This window comes from Cyprinus carpio, unplaced genomic scaffold, assembly GCF_018340385.1.
Source record: "Cyprinus carpio isolate SPL01 unplaced genomic scaffold, ASM1834038v1 S000006629, whole genome shotgun sequence".
NCBI classification, from domain to species: domain Eukaryota; kingdom Metazoa; phylum Chordata; class Actinopteri; order Cypriniformes; family Cyprinidae; genus Cyprinus; species Cyprinus carpio.
This window is the reverse complement of record NW_024879261.1, coordinates 589,288-597,130: the sequence shown is the minus strand read 5'-3', so window position 1 is coordinate 597,130 and position 7,843 is coordinate 589,288.

The following is a 7,843-nucleotide window of genomic DNA, read 5'->3' as shown; positions in this document are numbered from 1 at the left end:
TTTTTCTTTTTTTTTATAAATAGGAACATGTGTGAAGGAGTTCACAATGCAGTTTTCATTTCTTATTTGTTTGCTGTTTGCCAATTTTGCACCTGTGTTCAGCATAAAGAAAGGTATTTTATGTTAAATGGCTTTCTGATCCATTTTGGACAGTTTCAGTCTGGTGGAGAATCAGATTTAGCCAATTTAATATTCTAAAAAAAAATATATATATTTAAGGAACGAGTCCTTCCACATGACCAACTCTTCATTAACACAATAAAACAACTTCATTAATCGAGTTTTGCATTTAAAAATTGATATGCTCTACATGTATGCATAATACCATGCCAACATTTCAGAAATTTCAAAATTCTGAGGAATTGGGAGGAATTTTTTTATATGACAGATATCAAAACTAATTTGCTCTCTTCTTCTGCATTTATAAAATATTGTTGTTTTTTTCAGTTATTTTTGTCTGAAAAGTATTTAAAAAGTATGACTTTGTAACAACCTCCATGAAAATAACCCAATTGTATGCATATATTTGTGCATATATTTTTTTTTTATTAATTATTCATTCAATTATTTTAGTTGAGTGGTTTTTCATTCAATACAGATGCAACAAACAAAATGTATTTGTGAATATTTTGAAGATCATGTACAGTGTAACATTTATATTTCAAATAACACTACTAATCTATGAAAACTGGTGCTGCTTGTTTTTACCCAGACTGTCCGAGCACAAATGCAACACAAAAAGCAAATCAACGGTTTTCTGTTCAATGTACATGTTTCCGATTCCCTTTTTATTGTCAGTGACCCAGAGTTTGCTGATTCAAAGGTATAGAAAAATCAATCAAACAATTGCTGAAAAAGCTTTGTACATTTTTAAAGTAGTGCTCATTCTCTTCAACAGACATACAATATACTACATTTGGTTTTTTTTTTTTTTTTTTTTTTTTTTTAAGCCATGTGTTGTGAATCATGCCACAACTTCTACAACAAGAAAAACAAATCTGTACACCATAAGTGTTGAAAAACTGATTTAGGATCTATAAAAATGTAAAATATAGCATGCTTGTACAAATCCTACAACTATTAGCATGCATTTACAATTATTTTTGAAGCTTGGAATAAACCACCGTGTATATATTTTGTATAAGACATGATGATTGAGGTAGATGACTCTAAATACAAACACAGTCCTTTGCTCTATTTGATGCTCTGATCTCAAATTGTTTATAGTCCAGACATGGATTAGGACGTTCTTTTGTTAAAACCGAACTTCAGTGTGAGGAGTCCACTGTAATAAAACAGGCCTTGTTCGTAAGTCCTGGAAGTGTTGGTAGAATGGTGTGGTTATGGTTAGTATTTTTCCTTGTGTGTGAAAGTATTTAGAAGTGCTATCGAATTACCTGTTAACTAGTAGTATTTAGTTTTGTAAAGCAACGACATCTCTGCTTAAACATTTCCATTTCCCATTTTAGCATCTGTGAAAGTAGGAATTCATGTACATGATGACTGTTTCTGACTACACAATAGAGAATTCTCTTTCACTCTGTGAGAAACGCTGCTCATACACACATCACACACACACACACACACACACACACACACACACAACACACACACACACACACACAGCGCATTTATTGTTGTTACTAATTGACGACGGACGTTCTCTAAAGTACAGATCCACTGATCTTTTGAGGGTCATTACACATTTGCTTGTGTGGTCAGTCCTTCACAGATCATTAAGAAAATAAACTGCAAGAACTGATAATTTCCGCATCAAATACCAAAAAAAAAAAAGAAAAAAAAAAAAGAACAGAACAGAAAAGAAAAAAAAAAGTCAATTTGATGAACGTTTTACGTGGCAGTAATTATCATCTTTACTCAACGATTATGTCTTCTTGTAAATGTACACAATTGTATGACATACAGATATTTATACATATGCTGGTATTACCGGTTAGTTTTTGTTACAAACAATATTCGTAACAGCACATGTAAATGTATTGTGTGTTTGGCACTCAGTTTCTGAGGTGCACACCATCATTTTTATTTTAGTATTCCATACCACAGTGATGTAACTTTCTGTTCAGATTTTTGACTTTTCCGCAGCAGTGGAAAAGATGGTCCTGTATTTGACATTACCAGCAGACACTTACATACATCTGCTTCTTGTTCATATTATGAATTGTAAATTTAGCTGTCTGGCAATACAAGACGGTCTGCAATATTGTTTTACAGTGCATTCTAATATATTATGGTTATTATAAGAAAATATTTAATGACACAAGACATTGTGGATTTTTTATGTCTTTCTTTTTCCTTTTTTATTTTTATTTTTTACTTTTTGTTTTTTTTTTGTTTAGATGGTTGTGTTTAATATACAGAGATAACTACTGAACACCAACCTGGTAGAACTTACATTCAGCATTCATTTGGATAAAACCTCCAAACCCATTACTAAGTGTGCTAGTTTTTTTCTTTTCCCCACCTCTGATATAATAGAGTCAGTAACTAACAGGAAAGAATGTTAAGAGAAAATATGACCTAACGTGACAATGATCAGCACTTACATTTCTGATAATTAACCAATTTTTACAGCCCATCAGAAACTACCAAAGCTGACCACGCAGACGTACCTTTTATATTAGAATTTCTGAACAGTCACATTTTTCAGGTTAACATCTATTTTACAGGAAAGTGTTATTAAATGACAAAATCGGGGCATTTCATTTTTTTCGTACTTACAAAATAGAATCTGAACTTTAAATGTGAAAGAGAAGTTAAGAGATGATACATCTGCATTATACTGTATTACCATATAGTTTGTATTGCTTTGTGACTCAGACCCTGTTTACAAGATGGATACGCTGCCAAACAATGAATTTAAATAGGTTTTACCCCCCTTGGAGCATCTCGAGACTCATGGTTAGTATTCATGAATACTATTCAAAAGCTCTGTTTCTCTTTTTTCTTTCATTCCGAATCCTTCTTTGATCATTATCTGGAGGAGCTTAAGAATTTCATTCTTCATAGTGGTCCATGTGCCTTGGCTTTATCCCAGCAAGGGGTTTTTTATTCTTTTCATAAATGTAAAAGGGCGCAGGAGTGTGTTTTTTTTTTTGTTTACAGTAGATGTGTGTTTACATATACAGCCTGATTTTGAAAGCAGTGAGTATTCTCCTCGTTCACCTCAAAGACGGTTTTTCTAATATATGAGACGTCTCTTTCTCCTTCAGAAACTTGCTCGTTCATTTAAGTCTACCAACAGCCACGACAATGGATGGCGATGAGGAGGAAGAACAATCACCAGCTTCATTCCTGATCTTGAAAGAACACACACAAAACATTGTTGAATGACAACACTTCGGCACGACGGCTCCCCAACAGTGAATAGGTTGTGTTGTGTGTGCGCCATTCGGTTAAATTCATCATTTTGCATATGCAAAAACACATGACCCCTCCGCCCATCTTTAGCACATGTAGCATGCCCTATCAGCTCCCGGGCACCGCAGACATGTCACCAAATCTCAACTCTGGGAGTTTTTTCTACGTTCTGTGACTATGATCGGTTTTTTCTCAGAGAAAACTATAATGTAATACTATAGATTCTGATGAACCTTCCTGAAACACAACTTGAAAAATGCCTAACTAGCTTTATTTCTTTTATTCCATTCAGTTATTTGCATTTTTTCATGAGCACGTCTTTAAAACCCTAACACAGTAATGATTTCATCCTATCGATGGTTTTGGCCTTCTAGCCCTGTGTTTTAAGTCAAACTCAAGATCACACTAACTGATGGTGAGAAGGAACGACACAAAATGTGGTGAAACTGTTCAGCGATGCATCTGCCTTTATTAATCCTTTCCAGGATCGTCCAATTTCTGCATATACAACTCCGTGTCACTAGAGGAATTCCATGAAGGTGTCGCAGAGGATGTCTCATCTCCTGTGAGTCACATGACATCAACCCAGAACCTTCTGTACATGGGTTATAGATCGGCTTTTACAAAGCTGATAGTTCCGACTCTATAATGAGAGTTGTTTGAAGTTGTTGATATAAATGCAAATAAAACCACAACTATGAACGTGTGAGTGAACATTATCCCCAGGGAACGGCCGGGTGTTAATTTTGTTTATAAGGTATAGCCTACAGTTATAAAGCTAGGCTTGTAACAAATTTTTTCGTAATTTATTACAAAATGCCTTTAATGTTTTAATATTGAATATGGGTGTTTTGATTTAGTCGCTTTAATAAAAATTATATACGTTTTGTTAAGTGCCCCTGCCAAATCGTTTTTCATTATAAAAAAAAAACTAACACTTGAGTACAACATCTAATATCAGGCATATATTAATGAATCTAAGGGTATTTAATTTAAATGCAAATCGCATCTCTTGAAATGTGTCAAAAATATTTTTGCATCAATCCATGTTTAAAATTTTCAAATCCTTAACCAAGTCTGTTGGATAACACAATTTAGGTATGTTTCTGAATTAAAATGTTCGAATACTGACTTTGCTATCTAATATAATATACAGTAGCTACACCTCAGACTGTGATTGAAAATTTTTTAAATTAATTACATTTCTGATCTAGAAATAATAAAAAAAAAATTTTTTCTAAAACTTTAAAGCATGACAGATAACAATTCATGTGTTATTAGACAAAATTTAAAAAAACTGTACATATCAATATGCTAAATTAACTCAACCTATTCTGTTAATATGAAAAGGTTCCAAAATGGTTTTCCCCATTTTTAACATTTTAATATTAACTGAGAAAGATTGCACCTTTCCTAGTTCTTAAGTTGGGGAAAAAATTAATGATACCCAATAAAACAAAACACTCACAGGTACGATACTAAAATGTATCCAGTAAACTAAATTGACATAATAATTTTTTTGTCACAAATTAAAATCATCCATTAGAAAGTTTACTCTACTTTCAGATCACCCATCTAATTTTTTTTTTTCAATACACCGCATCTTCCTGACTAATGCTTTTCACTCCAGCGTGCCTTACTTCAATTGCTTTCCTTTGTTTGTGCAAACTCTCGTAACATAGCAGACGCGCCATCATCGGTCCTCCGGCTTTTCATAAACATGCTTTATCCCTCAGCTAAATCAGACAGGATTTTTGAAATATGCGCTGTTCTTCACGGACACCGGCTGGTACTGTATTTGCATCCTGAATTCAGATCCTTTAGTTTTTACATTTCTCTCATAGTTTGGCTCGGTGGAGTTTTTTTGTCCCACCTGGAGAATCACAGCGCCAGCTGGCCTGCACTGAGGCAACAAGCGCAAAAAGGAAGCTGTTCTGGAACTAACTGACTCTGTTATTTATAACAAACCGACGCTACCAAAGCCTGCTTCGGGCATGTGTGGAGTTCGGAAATCAAGTTTGACCTGTGAACAGGAACAATGTCAGATTTTTAGAGAACAGACGCCGATCCCGCCTGAATAAGTTCACATTTATTTCCAAAGAAAATTTGCAAGAGAAGTGAAATTCCAAACACCAGAAAAAAAAAAAAAACAAAAAGGTTTTTTCAATCATCCCACTTGAGCTGTAAACAACCCATGTCCATTTTTTACAATTTTTTTGACTCTCCAAGTGAACCTGATCTTTTTCGCTATTAAATGCCAAATGGTGAAATGCTCATTCAGATTTACATCAGCCTAAAACAAACCATCATTCAAGTGGTCTGCAAACTTCTAATCTTGTCTGTTTGCTCCTCTTTTGCACCCTCTGCGAAACTGTCCACAGTTCTTTCTCTAAGTAATCAAATAAAGCTCTGTAACCCAATCGTGCGCCCCAAATGACAACAATAATATTTGCTAGACAAATATATTAGTGTGCACAGAGGGCAGAAGACCTGTGTGGCCACCCAGTGGGGCAGAAAACAAAGGACACACATTCTTCCCAATTGTCCTTTATTTATTTAAAATCAAAGCCGAGTGGAGAAAGAGAGACCTGTGAGGATCATAAACTTCAACTTGACATAATCAGGGGCTTTGAAGACTCAAAACATAAGCCTCAACTTTCATTTTCTGACCAGATAATTTTCCTCTGCCTGTCAATGTTGTACCTAACACGCCTTTTTTTTTTTTTTTTTTTTTTTTCAATCCTTTTTAAAGAGGACAGTTGTAAAGTATTTGGCTGTAGAATTTAAAACAAATTAAAAACTAATTACGCATTAGACTTCATACATTACATATGACGACACCATTTGGCTATTATTTTGGCATTCGATTGCAGTACTAAAGTCCATTTCGCACGTAAAGATGAGTCATATGGTCTATATCTATTCACTACCATTCAAAGGTTTAGGGTCAGAAAGAGTTTTCGACAGTAAAGGCCATTTGTAGATTTTATATATACACACCAAACACAGGCATTTTTAAAACCTGGATTAATAAAAAAAACATGAAATAAACTAAAGTAATCTGAATAGACAATAGATAGAAAATCAGATACTTATCTTACAGATTACAAAAGAACAACTGGTGCTACATGTAAAATATTCTCTTCTAGAACATACAGCATATTGTGAACACCCATATAGTTTGAAAATAAGACAAATACAGGAGAGAGAATACTTTATAAACTTTATTATGCCCAGAGGAGAGAATGAGTCAGACAGCTTTAAAAGTGGTGTGGGCATGTTATTATTATTATTATTTTTTTAATTTTTTTCTTCCACCAAGACAAAGACAAGTGTTGAACAAAGTTGGGAAACGTAAGAAGTGAAGTAAAGTCAGGGAACACAAGTTGAAAGATAGAGACCAAAAAAAAAAAAAAAAAAAAAAGTGGGGTATGGACGACAAGGCATTGAGGACTTTTTTTTTCCATTCATCAACCCCTCCTTTCACCCCCCTTCACTGAATACATGATATATGTGTTAGGTGTTCCAAAGCAGACTCGTGGACGAGAAGACGAGGAGTATAGAAATAAAGGGGCGAGAAAAGAGAATCCAATGCAAAAACTCGGCAACTCTGGCCTTCGGCTCTGGGATCTGCAAACAAACTTCAGTCTGTAGAGTCCTCTGGACAAACAAATAGATTTAAGTGTGACATAAGATGAGGCAAGACCAAGCACCGGCACTGCATTTATTTCCCAGGAAAAATTTTAAGATAGATCTTTTATAGGAATTTTATTATTCACACTCTTTGCATGCTCATGACCATAATAAAAATGAGTTCATGATCAAATTCCCACATCTGCTGCAAAGAGCTTATTTAATTAATGTCTTGAAATATAAATTTGAGATAGTTTTCCAGGAAATAAAAATTCTATCATCTACCTTCAAAAAGGGTGAAGAACAGCAATGACAAAAGACAATTAATGCCATGTTCGACATTTGTAAAAAGTGTAATAACCATTTGGCTACCAAAAGGTTTGTAGTGGAGAGCAGATTGGTTGAACATCTCTCATCCCCCAAAGACCCCATCATTAGAGGGTTAGTTCACCCAAAATTAAGCATAAGGCACCTTTACTCACCATTATGTTGTTTCAGAACACTTTATTAGATACTCTCTTCCATGGAACAAACCAGGACATGATGTATGACTTTTCTTTCTTCTGCGAAAGAATGAGATCTTCAGCAGAATATGTTAAGCTGCTCTTTGAATGCTATGCAATATACACTGTTAAAAATAAAGTGTGCTTAAAAAGTTCTTCACAGCGATACCATAGATGAACCATTTTTGGTTCCACACAAGAACCATTCAGTCAAAGGTTCTTTAAAGAACCATCTCTTTCTTACCTTTTTATAATCTGAAGAACCTTCTTTTCCCCCGCGCCACAACGAACCTTTTGTGAAACAGAAAGGTCTTCAGATGTTAAAG